At 34.7% G+C, this 16,883-nt stretch overlaps 1 protein-coding gene across 7 annotated transcripts in view; it reads right to left on the bottom strand.

Annotated features, from left to right (window-relative positions):
• Positions 1–4,536: 4,536 nt before the first annotated feature.
• Positions 4,537–16,883, bottom strand: part of LOC110110427 (histone-lysine N-methyltransferase ATXR7) — a 29,265-nt gene continuing 16,918 nt past the window's right edge. For 4 of the 7 annotated variants that reach the window (XM_028693603.1, XM_028693604.1, XM_028693608.1 and 1 more), the window contains 2 exons: positions 10,251–10,357; positions 7,905–8,899 (listed from right to left, as the gene is read on the bottom strand). The gene's annotated coding sequence lies outside the window, so the exon portion shown is untranslated. Of the gene's footprint in view, positions 4,871–6,484; positions 8,900–10,250; positions 10,358–16,883 lie in introns of those variants that run through there. The other 3 variants (XM_028693607.1, XM_028693605.1, XM_028693606.1) reach the window with 3 other exon arrangements.

The raw sequence follows: 16,883 nt of genomic DNA, 5'->3' as shown, positions 1-16,883 counted from the left end.
TGTTTGAAGAATTTTTTAAATACTAATTCACCCTCCTCTTTATTAGCTTTGTGCTAATTCACAAGGGCTTAACATCCCTAACGAACTCTCAGATTTAACCTACTTTTTCTTGATTGGCATGTAAGGAATTTCCTCGGCATTACTAGGCTGTATAGGCAGTTTTATTCTTGATCTCATATATCTTAGAAACTAAAATTATTCTCTCAAATAAATGATACTTGTAAGAATACACTAGATTTTCAATGATAAGAGTGATTACAATAATTTCATTCTAAAACAGTGATATGATTTAGATTAAATGGAATGAATCGAATAGACATTTTCAGCCCATGTTTTTCATGATAGTTGATCCATGGTATGGTTGCCATTAAATGATCTACAAAATTTTTTCTAGTGCTGCTAACTCTAAAAGTGACGCAAGTCTTTTGGTCCACAATATGTAATACTATTATTTAAGCTTGGATTATTCCAACGGAAATTACATCACCGTCTTATAAATGAATTATGCAAAAACTCTCTGAGGTTTCAACTATGTTCATCTTTTCGAGAAAAAACAAAAAGCAGACCTACTAACAATAAGTTATCTGAATTCAACCATATTATTTTTTGTGTTCAGATTTACTCTATCTAGTAAGCATCAGTTTCAACTTAACATGGTCTAACAATTAAAATTAAACTTGACTTAGCACTCACCAATCATCATTAGCTAGAACAATTTCTCATTTTATACGTGAAAGCTTGTACCTCTTTGCTAGAATTATTCCCAACATTACATTATTTAACTCCCCATAGTCCTAACATAAAATTCTTTTGAAAGCTATTGAACTACGGATGTGAGATTATAACTCCATTGGTTTTTGTTTGGTAGAGATTAGAACTCATCAAATCAGTCTTGAAAGCCCAAACCTGGACCTCAACAACCAAGTTCTTAGAAATCTCAATTTTCTCAAGGATAAATAGAGTTGAACAAGTTCTTAATAATAATCTAACTAATCCAACCTTCAACTCTATAACTCATCTTATTAATGACCAACATGCCAACGCATCATGCATGTTAGCTAACTTGGTAACTTATAAAGATAGAGCTAAGTGTGTTAATATAACCTCAAATTCTTGCACATAAAAATCCAAGATAGAAAAAAAAAATGGCATTGATGAGCTACAAACTCCTGATTGCATTTGCTACCCCTATACGAAAAAACTCTTACGCAGTTAAGAACCACTTTTACAACCCCTACAACTCGCATCAAATATTCTCAAATCTAAACTGTCAATTAAGCCCTAATATTTTTATTGATCTCCAAGACGTGTTACCATGCATGACAATCGATCTTAGGATTTACTAATTTATTTTGATGAATAAGATAACACAACTCTAGAACTTCATGACTTCACTTTGAATTTTCATTGCTAAGTTTTTATGCAATTAAATTCATCTTGCATGCCTACCAAAAAACCATCTCTTGTGTTATAACTTTTCTCCTTTCAAAAGCTTATCATGTCCCTACAACTGATTTTATGTCATTTGCAAAAATCCTTATTAATAGGCTTAAGATGATATGTCTCATCTGATAGATCTAATTGCAACAGCATTCATCAAGAATAGGATGGTTTCTAACATCATTCTTACTAAGGAGGTTATTAACGGCCTTAATGCACTAAATAAAAAAGGAAGCCTTTTTAAATGTAAAGCTTGACATTAAAAAAGTCCTTCATAACAAAAGTTTAATTCAAAAAGTTTATAAAAAAGACATTTGTCCACTATTATATCTCAAATCAAGACTTGTATATATAATATGCACTTCTCGATTATTTTTAATGAGTCTTGCTAGCTTTGTTGCTTTTCACTCAATCCCCACATTTGCTTTGCTTTTTTGCAGGACTAGCAATCTCCTCTTTACTAAAAATCTATAGGTTTATAATAAAAACTTATGAAACTCTTTGATGTGTGTATCACCTCTCACTTTCCTCTACTGCTAAAAGCCTCTCCCAGTGCTAGAACCTTTATAACATCTTTATGCAAGCACTCTTTTCTTAACAAATTGCTTTTCAAGACTATATATTATGTCACAATTAACCAGAAGGATGATGTCAGAGCTTAGGATAATATTGATAAAAAATTTATTCAAAATACTTGGAGATTCCTTATCCTCACATTTGCCTGATTTGCATTAAGTAAAATGGGTTTGGCATATAAGACACTTCTAAAAAGCGGGTCCAATATGACAATTAATCTAATAAGTAGAAACTATACCGTACCTCCAACCCTCCTTTTGTGTCACTATGAGAATTAAAATATTTCCCACATGTTTTTTTCATTATGCATTCTCACATAACTTAGTAAGGAAATGTTTGAATTTTAGTAACCTCCTATTAAATTCTACACCCAATAGCTGAAATGTAAAATCCAATCTGAATGTTCTTTATATTATGAATTTATTCTCATCAAATTTTCTTTGCTATATAACAATTGGAAGGATAAAATTGACCATGTACACAACGAGAATTTCAAAAAAGAGTTATCATATATGATGCACTAAAATTTACCCTTGAAGAGGTGTGCAGTGCCTGACAGGTGTCCGACACGACATGCGTCTGACACACCTCCAACATGTGTCGGACACGCTAAAAAAGTGTATGATTAAAAAAATATTATATGCAAATTGGATGCGTGTCATACATGCATGCCATAAACATTTAATGAATTTTTTTACTATATATTTGTATTTAAAATTTTTATTTATTTAAATTATTAAAAACTAAATTTCTTGTTTTTTCTTCATAACACCAAATCAATCGTTTGCACTCAATACCTCATTCATTAAAAATTTTCATTTTCATATCTCTTTCGCGGGTCGCAACTTTAGTTTCACAACAATGTCTGATATCATCTCAATATTAACATCTAATGTCGTTATAACATCGACATTTAAAAACCATCTCAACATCAAAATATAATCACTATCTTCACATTTATGCTTAACACTAGCAATTTCTACACCCACAACTTGACAGCTCATCTTTGTTCGACGTCATCTGAACATCATCGACCAACATCCTCTCAACATCAAAGACATATGTCCTCTTGACATTGACAAGCGATATTGCAAAACATCAATGCCTGACTATCGACAGTATTATTATCTCATCTCTCGATGACTGATATACAACATTGACGTCCGACTCTCGGCATCCTAATATTAATCAGTTTAAACAAATATTCTAACTAAATGACATTATTTTTAAATTATTTTAATATTATACTTATTCAATTTTTATATAAGATTTTTAAAATATAAAAATTATTGTGCCATATATTTTAATAAATAACATATCCCATGTCCGTGTCATTGTCTATGCATGTGCATCATACGTTATCATATACAAAATGAAGTTTCAAATCAAATATAATCTTATATCTTGGAGATAGGTTGACTTAGCTATAAGCATTCTTAAAATTTAAAAGAGAGACTCTTTTGGCTACTCCTATGCTTTGTTTTGTTTCGTTCTTAATTGGGAGATTGATTTCTCATTGTTTATCATGATCATTTCAATTGTCTCCTAGCTTTCTTTCCATTTTGAGATTTATATCACTGTAGTATTAACTCAACTCTCTCATATAATAATTGAAACAACTATATTATTGTCAACCTAGAAACCTCACATTCCATGGTTCTACTAAGTATAGACGGCTTTTTATTTTAAGTTTCCTTTAGCCTAACCCTTTATAAGTTATCTTAATAGTGGATTATACACAAAACGAAAAATTAAATTAAAAAAAAAAAAAAATCTAGCTCTAAGTCATCAACTTTTCTCTGTAGCCTTGTTCTAGTCCTTCCATCTTATAGTTCCTCTCCTTTGTTTCTTTTTTTTCATTCGGGTCAACTAACATTGCTCCCGTTTTCCTTAAAATTTTTCTAACCACTATTTATAAAATATGCTAAATTGTTGAATTCTCAATACGTACTCTTTTACCTTTTAGCTTAATTTATTAAATTAATGTCGATTGGCACTCAAATACTTTCATCTCTGAGTACTAGTTGACTATAACTCTCAAATTACATCTACAAAAGCCAAGAATTGAGGTAATACTAACATTAAACGGCTATTGCCAAGCAATTTGATTAAGCTATACGCCAAAGTTTCTTTTAGTTGAAAAAAAATAAAATATAAGCTCTAGAAGCTTGTTTCCCTCAACCTTAAAAGGCTCATCAGCTTTTTGGGAGTTCATAGCACTAGCCACAAGAGCTTAGCCAATAAGCCCTTTATTTCCATTGGGATGAACCGTATAATTTTACATCAAGTTTAGATAGAGGCAATTTTCCAACAAGCTCTTTGATTCTTTTAATGTCTTTTTTAAGTACCAAAAAAGGTGACAACAGAAATTTTAACATCTTCAACAAGAAGAAGGATTAATAGACTCAAAACGAGGAAAAAAAATTAAAACATAAAGAAAACTAAGAAATTCAAAAAGCACAAAGCAAAAATTAAGAAACATCTATCAGTGAGAATGCTTCACCACACAATACATCATGCTGTAGAAAATTTCCAATTCCACTTAATAATATTGCTAATATAAATTCACTCGTTCGATCTTCCACACAAATAGCAGATGCCCAAATCCTCTATATAAAGTACTAAACCCACCTAAGAGACTTCATTACTTAAAGCAATAGACTTCAGAGGCCTTTGTTAGCATAGGACGCTTTGTAAAGTTATTTAACCATTGGGCTCATAAATCAAACAATCAAATAACATTTACATTTAGGTCCCGACCTGCCGGATTCGAACCGGCGACCAGGGATTACTAGGCTCAGGGGTTGGAGATACCCCTTTGTAATCCTTACTCTTCCAACTGAGCTAAGGCCGGCTGTAAGATAGGATGTGAGCAACTATAAACAAAGTTAAAAGCAATAAGTGGACAAAAAGGACCATATGTGGGGCCGAGGAGCCTAGACTTTTTAGTATTACACCATTTACACGCATAAACAATAACTAAATAGAAGATGCAAGGCCTCATGAATAAAGGAATTCTGAATAAAGAGGGAGTATAAATAAGCTAAAACATGAATGACCAAAAGCTCCATTCAGCCAAATTCATTCAATATCAAGTTAAACACAAGCAAGCTATAAAATTTATTAATTGAAAAAAAATCTTGTGCACCCAGTTAGATTATTAGATAGACAAGAAAAAAAGAAACTTGATGTATCATCAAAAAAATATTGAACACCCAGCTCGATGTATCATCAAATCAAATAAAAAGTTTTTGACAGATGCCTTCCATCACATGAAAGTGTTTCTGTTTCATAGTACAAAATCTTTAAGATTCTTAAAACTCAAATATATATAATTTTTAAATTTTCTGAAATATCTCATGATTTTTAAGATAAAATAAAACAGTGAAATGAATTCCTGATGTGTGCGTATAATTATATGATATTTTACATAACGTGCTTTTATTAAGAAAATATAATTGAATGGGCTTTTGTTCAGCTCAAATTGTCTGGTAAGAGAATTTGTTGTTTTCACATCTATACTTGGCCAAATTTAGGATCAATTTTTAATTATTTATTAATTTTTTGAATAAATTGATGTATAAAAATAATAATAAACTAAGTTTGAAGTGTTTTTAATATTTCAAAAACACTAAACCAAAATGGACCGTTGCTTCTGCGAACTTCTGTTGTTCACTCGGGTACCAACTCAACCAATTCTCGACTCAACTGTTCCTTTCAACGATCCTCACTAGGTATGACATCAATCTTGTGTTAGATTCCTCTAGCAACGACACAATAACACAGCTTCTACACCTCTATTTAGGTTTCGTTTGGGACGGCTTTCTTGCTACTTCTTAAAGTAACTTTCTAGTCCAATCATTAAAATTTATGTTCTACAAAACTGCTTTAAGAAGCAACAAAAAAACTATCACAGACGAAGCCTTAAACTGTGGCTGATGCCTCTGCTTATAGAATTGATGACATAGAACTTTGCTCATAACAAATTGTGATTAATTATCCCGTAAATTGAGTGTTAATGGCAGGTGAGATTGAGATGATCACAACTGTATTGTGTTGATTATGTAGATGAGCAAGTTTAGATGATTACATGTAGATGTTGTTGTTAGATTTAATCATAATCATGGGCTGCTTATGGGATAAGAAGATTGTTTCAACACCATAGGGTTGCTTTGTTGTTTGAAGTTCGGTAAGAAATGAATACAAGGGATATCATATGGTCGCTAAGGAAACGTGGATGGTGAAATGTTCAGGAAAGAGACAGTTGAGATGCCAACTACTGGAGATGAAAATTAGAGAAACGATGACAAGGTGAAGCATTCGTACTGAAGCAAGTGATGTACTTTCTCAATTGACTCGATTAAATGGTAATTATATGGACAATTAATTTGACCATTAACAAGTGATGTACTTTCTCAATTGACTCGATTATTAAAATGTAGGCAGCCGCCTACTTTTTTTTTTTGAAAATAATTAATGAAAAATAATACCAAACATTTGTCTAATAATAGACCAAAAAAAAAAATTTAAATTAGAGAAGCATACATTAAACATACAAATATATCATGCACGTGTAGAATATATTAAATTATAAAGGCCTTGCAACCATATCCGTTTGCGTGCATTAGTATTAGCCAAGAGAACAAATTCTTTTATAGATTCTTCAATTTATCCACAAAACCGTGTGTAATTGTTAAAAAGGGTTTTGAGTGGAAACAAAAGCCTAGATATGGTTATGTAATGTAAAAATTAATATGACCCTAAAATCAAACTAGGAAAGAAAAAATTTACTATTCCGTAAGGCTTTGTAAAGCATATGGTACGGTAGTCTCTTATGATGATGTTAGTGCAGCTTAGTCTTAAAGAAATGTAGCACGCTGAATTCGAATACTCATACAATTTACTCAGACCCCACCTATCCGTTTTTTTTTCTTTTTTTTCGTTCATACAAATTGAGTTCAACAAGGGCAAAAACGATAATAAATTTGAATTAAATTCAATCCCAAAATTCCAAATAGAACTCAATAGTTGGGATGGATAATTCTAAGTGAAAATACCATGGTAATTGGAAGGGATCCTTATGCACAACTAAATTGATTCTTAGCAGTTACTACATAATAGGGGAATCTAATTCCAGAAGAAACGGAAATTTTTAATCCCTTTATGTACATAAATAATAAACAGAAATAAAATTAACATGAAATAATTGCAATACGTAAAGCTGTAGCACATGTCAGCTATTGAAGCTTAAGCCCCGCGATTTATTTCATGAAATGTTTGAAAGAAAGCATTAAACCAAATTCGCATAGCGAAACTTTGATTAATGTCTATTAAATTTTTAAAAGAAATTCTTGGTAAAGTACACTCATCTTCCGTTAAGTTTGCATTATTATTATGAGTAAGAAAAATTATACATTCTTATTGGCATAATAATATTTTAGTGTCATTTTATTATATAAAAAAATAAAGATTCAAATATAAATTTTCATCATTATCATTTTGAAGTAGGAGGTAACATTCATTCCAATCACACTTTTAGACGCTAGCATTAAAACAAACTCACTCGACTTTTAAGCCATGCAACTTTTGACCCAGAAGAAAAGTCCAATGGATGAATAACTTGGTGAAAGGCATCAGGACAGAATGTTATACTCTAATAATCCACATCAGTGAAAATGGACAAAATATTGGCTCGAAATATCTTAATCAAAACTTTCATCAAAATATGCCTTAAATTTCTTAGATTTATTTCAAGATAAATACAACATAATTTTAATTAATATTTTACATATTACACTCATCACAAAACAAATACAAAAGTTTTGATATTTATCTGAGACCCAAATTTCTCAAAGGATGTCCTATAGGACTTTACTGAATGTTAGCCATTAGTTTCAAAAGTAGGTTGGTCGTTTGAATATATTGGAGAAATAAACAAGAAAGGTTTCCCATTTATAAGTTATTTACAGTCATGGCCTCCAAAAATTATAACAAATCATAAAAGAGGGGATTTATGATGAAGCTTATTAGCGCAACCCATCAGCAAAATCGAGAAAGGAATTCATGATACAGCTCGCTAGAACAAGACGTCAATGGTGCCAGCACAGGAAGTCGTCTCAAAACTCACTAGGGCAAGCTAATGAAGTTAAAAAGATAATAGATTATATAAATATTGAAATTAATATATTAAATATATAAATGAGAAAATTGTAGTTGTTATGTAAGTAGATCCCCCATGATATAAAGGAGCCAACACTGTTCTTCACATTGTCTGGTTAGATTTGACCAACCGACAAATAGAAAACTATAATAGGTTAATCCTAGTAACATAAGGTAAAATGAAGTGTTGGGATCAGGCGCTTATGAGATAAAATTATCACGGTAATTGGGAAGGATTCAAAGCATCAAAGTTTTTATTTGAATATACACAACCGAAATATTTTACCTTAAGCTGCGGAGATTTTCCACAATTTTTAGGCCTGACCCGTAAATATAAAAAATTAAGACCCTCGTGAAACATTGGACGTGTGATGAGTCTTTTGCACTGACAAAGATTTGTCAATCAGCAAGGCAATGCCAGAGCCTGTGAACTCACGAAGTTAAACACTACGAACCCTTGAGGTCATATTAACAAATGGCTCATCTAAATATTAAATATATATTTTTTCTTTCTCAATGCTTCTTTAAAATCCCTTCATATAGATCCTTCCTTGATCTCAAAATGAGTCCCCATGCGTGCACCCAACGTTCTTTATATTCTTTTCATTTTATTTTGAGAGTAAAATAAAGTTTAACTTGTTAGCCTGGCATTACTGTTAGGGAATAAACAACATACCTAGCACATTCAGAGGAATTGGAGATCATGAATTCACTTGAATAAAACCTGCAATGAAGTGAGTCTCCGTAAATATACTGAAAAAATCAGCCAAAAAAATTCACTGTAATAAAGCAACATGTAAGCTGGTACAGAAGAAAAAAAAAATTTTGAAGTTTTTTTAACATCTTGACAAGGGAAGAATATCATATAGGTGAAATAATTCAGTTGGAACCATTATAACTTTTAATAAATTTTATCATAATTGTTGACGAGAACCACAAAATAGATCAAGCGGTTGCATAAAGATGATAGCCTTGTATCATCGCTGAAAATTATCAAAGAGATTTTCTATAGGGAGTAAAACATCACTGACTTATTAGACCCAATAAAGCAAGCATTGTGTCCAATGGAGGGAATTCAACAAAGAGACAGCAAAACTTTACTAAATATAAATGTATAATTATTCCACGGGCCGCCTCCAAAATAATGTGATGGGCAGAAAACCCCCTTACAATCAATAAACACATCATCAATTTGGTTATTTCGTGTCATTGAGTTCTCCAATATGATAAGAGGGCAAGACAACTAACGTCCCAAGCTACCATTGTAGTCCGAATTTTTTTTAAAAAAAGGAAAAAATTATTATCTCAATTTTAGGAGGCCAAAATTTATATATTATAACTACAACAATGCAATATATAAACATTAAAGGACTTTCCCTAATCTCTATCAACTCATTCCGCCACATGTATTCTGCCCACTAAATTCCATTTACAGGAGTATTTAGAATTGCCACAATAACAGGAATGGACACACAAAGCAGCTTTGTGAAATCCTCAATACATAACAATATATTTCGGAGGAATAAAACATCTAGAAGAGCTCCAGAGAGAGGTCAATCATAACTAACGGCCATAAATGAATGAATAGACTATATATCACTGCAACCACGGAGAGATGCCTTCGTGGCTTTGCAATGGATGTCAGACATGAATCTGTTAATAAGCGCAAACAACGTCCAAGCACTAGCCACGTAGGAATGAGAAAGCTAAAAGAGCCAAACAATCAATAATCTCAAAATGATTTTTAAAAAATCTGAAGAGGTGCTATGGAATATTCTCAAAATTTCTTTATTTACAGCTAGCCAAATGATTAATTGCATGTTAGAATAGAATCCCAGTGAAAACCAGCTGTTGGGTAACAATAACAAAATGAATTACTAAAAAAAAAGGATTTTTAAGAGATGCCCTCGTGAAAAAATTTTATTCAGAAAAAAAAAAATGGTAAAGATAAGCCAGATAGTAAAAGGTGGTTTCCACCTAAATATTAAATTAATAAGGCTTTCCGTATCAGTCGGTACAAATGTTTTCAATGTAACGAACAGACCCAAATATAAGAGAAGACAAAGACCATTGACCTTGGAAAAGAACTGTCATCAGCTAAACGACGCATCATCAACGGTAGATCAACGATGAGAGCGGAAGTATGAGAGAAAACCATCCGCCTTTTCATTATGATCGTTACCTGAGAAAACATATGGTCCAAATTTAGAAGTCGATTACCAAATAAACCGCAGACGAAGGCAATTAAAGACAATCTCTGAAGACCAGCACAAAGTAAATGAAGATGAAATCTAAACTTTGCAAAGAAAAATTAGAAAAAAAAAAGTCCAAAGATGCAGCATGAAGCAAGTTTTCAAAAAAATGTTTAATCAGAAATTTGAAATGATTGAATATGTTCGGATCACTTGCGGACTTCAAGAGAAAAAAAATTATAGACAGAAAAGTAGAACATAAAAAGAAGCTTTTACATTTTTCTTTTTTTCTTTTTCAAAACCAGCTGTTACATCTTTTACAGCATTAAATCGATAACAGCAAGCAACTAAATCATATGCTTAAAACCTGTTTCTGCACTTTTCCTTGAATTTCAAATTTATTAAATCCGAGAGTTTCATGGATTTATAAGATTTAGTAAAAGAAGCAAGTCAAAAGAAGAAAAATTGAGGGTTACCATTGTGAGGAGCTCCTGCACAATTTCTCCTTTCCGGCAAAGGAATAAAACAAAATGAGGTCACAAATAGAGGTGAATCCGATCTCACAATCCCTACGACAATCGATGTATTTCACTATAGGTGGAGGAAGAGTAGATGTAACGCCAGAGTAGTTAAGAGGCGGCGAAGAAGTTTCCCATGCATGAGCAACTATGTAGAACCGATACTCCTATTTACGAAGGAATGATGTATCGGACACGCGTCGGATACAGATACGCCTCCAATATGGCACGAATAAGTGTTGGACACGGCCTTATCATGTCCAATTAAAATAGTATTTAAATTTGATAGAACACATGTATCGGATACGCGTGCCCTGTTAAAAAACAAAAAAAAAAAAGACGGAGCAGCTCGATTTTCCTTATTCATTTCCGCGACCCGCTTGATTTGGCTGTTCATTTCCGCGACCCGATCATTTCCGCAATGAGCTCTAGCTAGGGTTTCCAATTCCCTTAGCAACCTTCGTCTTCTGCGTTGTCGTCAAAGGAACGGCTCGACGACGCAAGCAGTCGACGGGACATCCTTCGTCGACGGGGCGGCTAGACAACGAAAGAAGTTAAGGCAACGAGAGCAGGCCGACGCGAGTTAAGGCTCTTCTAGTGCATTTGTGACGCGAGCAGGCCGACGCAGTGAAGGGTACGGTTTGCGACCAACTTTTCTAGTGCATTTGGCGTGTTTAGTTCTCTTTATTCTAGCTACTATCACTGTGATGTCTTTTTCTAGTTATCGATATTCCTCATAATCCAGCGATCGAGTTTAGACATAGGTATGGTTTGTTTAAAAAAAAGCGCTATAATTTTTTTAGTTATAAATTATAATTTTTTTCATATGGGTTTGGGATTTGAAGAAGATAGTGTAAATTTTTTAGTTTTTTTTTTTTTTTTCATATGAGTTTGGGAAACTATTTGAAAGATTAAGCTATAAGCCTATAACCTAATTTCATTATTCTGTTGAATAATGTTTGAGGCTTTGGGCATTCTATTTGGAGTTCTAACTATTAAACCTATAATTTATGTTGATCATTCGATTCTTTCGTAAGATAATGAACTCTAGTGGTGGAGGAATAGTGTCTGTTGATGGTCCATCAGAGACCAATATTAAAGATAACAAACCTTTGTGGGGTCATGTGACAAAAATAGAGAAAAATCAGAAGTGGCAATATTGCATTCAAATGCAATTACTGTAATGTCACATATAAATGATCATATTATAGAGTGAAAGACCATTTGTTGAAGATTAGTGGTCATGGAATTAAAGTATGCCCGAATATAAGCTCATCACAAATGACTGAATTACAAAGGAAAATCCATGAAGCTAAGTAGAGTAGAAAAGAGCTTCCAAAAGATATTCTGTTAGACCGGTCCAGCCGGTCCACGTGGGACCGGCCCAGCCACAACGAGGCGGAACTTCCGCCTCACGTTTCAGCCGCACGCTCGCCTGGATCAAAAAGGGCCGAATAGGAAGGTTTTTGAATGGATTTTAGGAGGGAAATTGAATGTAGGGACTGTTTAGGGAATTCCTTTTGATTTGTATGCATTAAATAGTTGATTTTCCTAGGGTTTGAGTATCTTGAATTTGGCTGAAATTTGATATCTCTTAGATTTAGGTTTTCTTTGGGCTCTTGGCGTTGCCAGAGATTTGGGAGAGATCGATCCTCCTCTTGAATTGATGATCAATTGTATCTTGCTATTTTATTCATCGTCTAAGTGGAATACAAGTCCTTTCTTGAGTTTTCTCTCATATTTTCCAGGACAAGTGCTGTCTTCCTGCTGTAAACAGCAGATTTCTGTTGTTTTCCTGCCGTGGACAGCCATTTGGCTGCTGTTGGTTCGTCGATTTGGGTTAGGTTTGCTGCAAACTCAAGTACTACCTTAGGGTTACTTGCGAACTCAAGTATTTCCTATCAAATTGGTATCAGAGCATCGATTTGGGACGATTGGCGACTGGATTTCTGTAATTTCAGCGGATTTTATTGTTCCGGAGGAAGTTTTCTTGTGATTCTTGAGAAGAGAGATGGCCGGGAAGGTGGTGGAAGTCTTGGAACGCGAGATCGGACAACTAAAATCAGATTTGGAGGGGAAATTCTTTGATTTTCAAAATCAAATCACCTCCAATAATGAAAGGATGGAAAGGAAGTTTGCCGTGATAGAAGAGATGCTGAAGAAATTGCTTGAAATGAAGACCAAACCGACGATATCGGAAGTACGAGGGACCACCGATGGCCATGGCATGGGAGGAAATCCAAACCCGTTACGGGGAGGAGGAATTCGGAGGTGGAGATTCTGGAGGAGGAGAATGACATGCTCCCTCTAGAACCGCTTTCTAGAGAAAAGATGAGTAGGGGATACAACTACGGGAGGCTGATTTGGTCGGAAGGAGGGACGAATTCAATCGCCGAGGTGCTGAATTTGAAAGAATACAGCGTCCATGAGCTGATTTTGAAGGGGGAATGGAAGAATGTCATCAGCGAGGTGCTGAATTCGAAGCGTCGAGGGGCTGTTTTTGAAAAAAGAAGGGAGAAACATCATCGTCGAGGTGCTGAATTTGAAGGAATTCAGCGTCGAGGTGATGATTTTGAAGGGAGAATAGGAGAGTATGAAGAGGGATTCGAGTATAATCGTCGGAGGGTTGATCGAGACACTTGAGGAACTCTTTCCCTTCGAGGAATGGGAGGTTATGGAGGATACCGGGGAAACTGGGGAGACCCGCGAGTGAGGAAGCTGAAGATGCCCGTCTTTGAGGGTGAAGACGGCCATGGCTGGATCTATAAGGTGGAGCATTACTTTGCTATCAACGAGTTGACAGAGGAAGAGAAGTTGACAGCGGCGGGATTGTGTTTGGAAGGAAAAGCCTTGGCATGGTACCAATGGCGCGACAGGAGGGAGCCTATCCGGAGCTGGAGAGAGTTCAAAGATTGCTTATTGGAGTGTTCCGAGCCGATGGGGGAGGAAACTTCTATGAGTAATTCTTTGCCTTGACTCAGGAGGGGACTGTGACAGATTACCATGACAGGTTTGAGTACTTAGCTAGCAGATTGGATCACATTTTAGAGTCAGCCCTGGAAGAGAACTTCATGAAGGGGCTTAAACCAGATATACGAACAGCGGTCAGGGTGCTGGAGCCGAGGAACCTAGGGAAGGTTATGGAGCTGGCGTAGTTGGTAGAAGATCAGAAGAAAGCAGAAAGAGGGGCTCGAGGAAACAGCTCAGGAGGCTCTTACAGGACGACGACCACTCTTCTAGCACCTAAGGGGCTTGCATCAGGCAACAGTAATGAGACCACCCGGGAGAAGTCAGTAGGAGGGAGTGGAGAAAATTTCAAGAGGTTGACAGAGAGGAGATGCAGGATAAGAGGACAAAGGAGTTGTGCTTCAGATGTGACGAGAAGTACATGCCAGGGCATAGGTGCAATGACCGAACTCTTCAGGTTCTCGTCTGTGAAGACGAGGAAGACGAGGAGGGAGGTGGGAGCAGATCTGGAAAGGAGGAGAAGTTGCACCTGGATGTGGCAGAAGTCTCTCTGAACTCTGTAGTGGGATTCACTCCGAGTCATACTATGAAAGTGAAATGAGAGATAGCTGGTCATGAGGTGGTGGTGCTAATTGATAGTGGGGCTACCCACAATTTCATTTCCACTCAAGTCGTCAACTAACTGGGAGTAAAATTGATGGACACCAGTTGTTATTGGGTGATGATGGGTACAGGGAAGGTGGAGAAAGGCCAGGGAATCTGTAAAGGAGTTTTGTTGACCATCAAGGGGATTCAAGTAAGGGAGGACTTTCTCCCACTAGAGTTAGGAACCACTGATGTCATCCTGGGGATGAAGTGGTTGCAAACCTTGGGGGAAACCAAGGACAATTGGGGAGCACTCACGATGGAATTAATGGTGGATGGGAGAAAGAAGTTTTTTTGAGCGTTTTGAGAGGGAAATTTGAATGTAGGGACTGTTTAGGGAATTCCTTTTGATTTATATGTATTAAATAGTTGATTTTCCTAGGGTTTGAGTATCTTGAATTTGGCTGAAATTTGAGATCTCTTAGATTTAGGTTTTCTTTGGGCTCTTGGCGTTGCCAGAGATTTGGGAGAGATCGATCATCCTCTCGAATTGAGGATCAATTGTATCTTGCTATTTTATTCATCGTCTAAGTGGAATACAAGTCCTTTCTTGAGTTTTCTCTCATATTTTTCCGGACAAGTGTTGTCTTCCTGCTGTAAACAGCAGATTTCTGCTGTTTTCTTGCCGTGGACAGCCATTTGGCTGCTGTTGGTTCGCCGATTTGGGTTAGGTTTGCTGCAAACTCAAGTACTACCTTAGGGTTACTTGCGAACTCAAGTATTTCCTATCATATTCCACTTCCAAGCGCCCATGCTTCATATCCTTCATCATCTTCTTCAATTTGAAGTGATGATAATACTGTGAACAACGGGCCTTTAGGACGGAGAGATATGAACCTAAAAGAAGACAACATGTTTTAGATAGTGCTTTGGAGAAAGCATTTAATTTGCAAATGAAACAACAATTAGATGGAGAAATAGCTAGAATGTTCTACTCAGTCGGACTACCTACAAGGAATTCACATTATAAGAATGTAGTGATAAAAATTATATATAAACAAGAGAGGAAGACACTTCATGAAAACTCAAATTTTTTTGATGTTATTTATACCATTCTAGGAGATAGATGGAGCAAAAGTAATACGCATTTACATTGCTTAGCTCACTCACTAAATTCAACATTGCTTAGATTTTCCAGGTAAATTTTAACATTTTTTTCATTATTCATTCGCAATTTGTTGTATAGTAATTTCTAATACTATTTGCTTTTAATGTTATTTGAAGATATTTAAGTAAAAAATGACTTCAAGAGGATCCTCAATGAGTTTCTCCACAAAAATATTTAGAAATTTCAAATATGAGGAAGACAAGTTTGAAGCGTTATTTTTCAAATGATGAGAGAAGTGTCAATATTGAGCTTGCTAAATTTTTTGATTATATAGAGGATTTTAATGACCAAGAGTCAGTGCATGATAGATGAAGAATTGATCCGAAAATATGGTGGTTGATACATGGAGCTTCAGCACCAATACTTCAAACAATCGCCATAAAATTGATTGGTCAAGTTTCATCCTCATCTTGTTGTGAAAGAAATTGGAGCACATGCTCTTTTATCCAATCAATTAAGAGAAATAAAATTACCTACAACGGGCTGAAGATTTAGTTTATGTGCATACAAACATTCAGCTTCTATCAAGGAAAACTCTAACTTATTTGGAAGGAGATATCAGGATGTGCGATGTTGCTAGAGATGGATTTGAATCTCTTGAGAATATGGGAATATTAGAAATTGCTAATCTTTTACTTGATGAGCCATAATTGGAAGCTATGATATTTATTGAAGATGATGTAGAAGTTCAAAGACAAACAACTAAAGAAGCTAATCCTATCATTCCTATTGAACAGTTGAAACTTCATGTGCTAAACAATTTCTGTTTTTTGTTGTTGTACTAGACATTTAATGCTTACTTTTATTTTGATATTATAAGCTACAAGGCTACAAATGATATTTCTTCCATTTTTTTTATCATTTCAAATATTGCGCTTTGATTACTTTCTTAATTTTTATGTATGATTTATATATTATAATGTTGTATCTGCGCCGTACCTGTATCCTATATTTTAAGAATTGACATGTCTTGTATCCGTGTCTCCGTATCAGTGCAACATAGATGAGCAACTATCAAACCCCATCTTAGTGAGTAAAGATTACATGTTAGTTTTTTTTCCCAATATCTTCTTCCTGTTTACCCAGAGATTCTCGATTATTTTAAACTTACATTATATTATTGATGTTGTGATCAGTACATATATGTCTGCATAATTGTTTTGGAATAATTGTTTTAAAAGGCTTTTGTTTTTAATGTCGTGTTGATTTTCTTCTAATTGTTAAGCTCTTGATTGGTTAATTAGGATTACATTTGTTTATGATAAAATCAAAATCAAT

The sequence above is a fragment of the Dendrobium catenatum genome, unplaced genomic scaffold, assembly GCF_001605985.2.
Source record: "Dendrobium catenatum unplaced genomic scaffold, ASM160598v2 fragScaff_scaffold_330, whole genome shotgun sequence".
Classification (NCBI taxonomy): domain Eukaryota; kingdom Viridiplantae; phylum Streptophyta; class Magnoliopsida; order Asparagales; family Orchidaceae; genus Dendrobium; species Dendrobium catenatum.
Note: the sequence above shows the minus strand (reverse complement) of the source record. Positions and strands in the feature narration are given on the sequence as shown.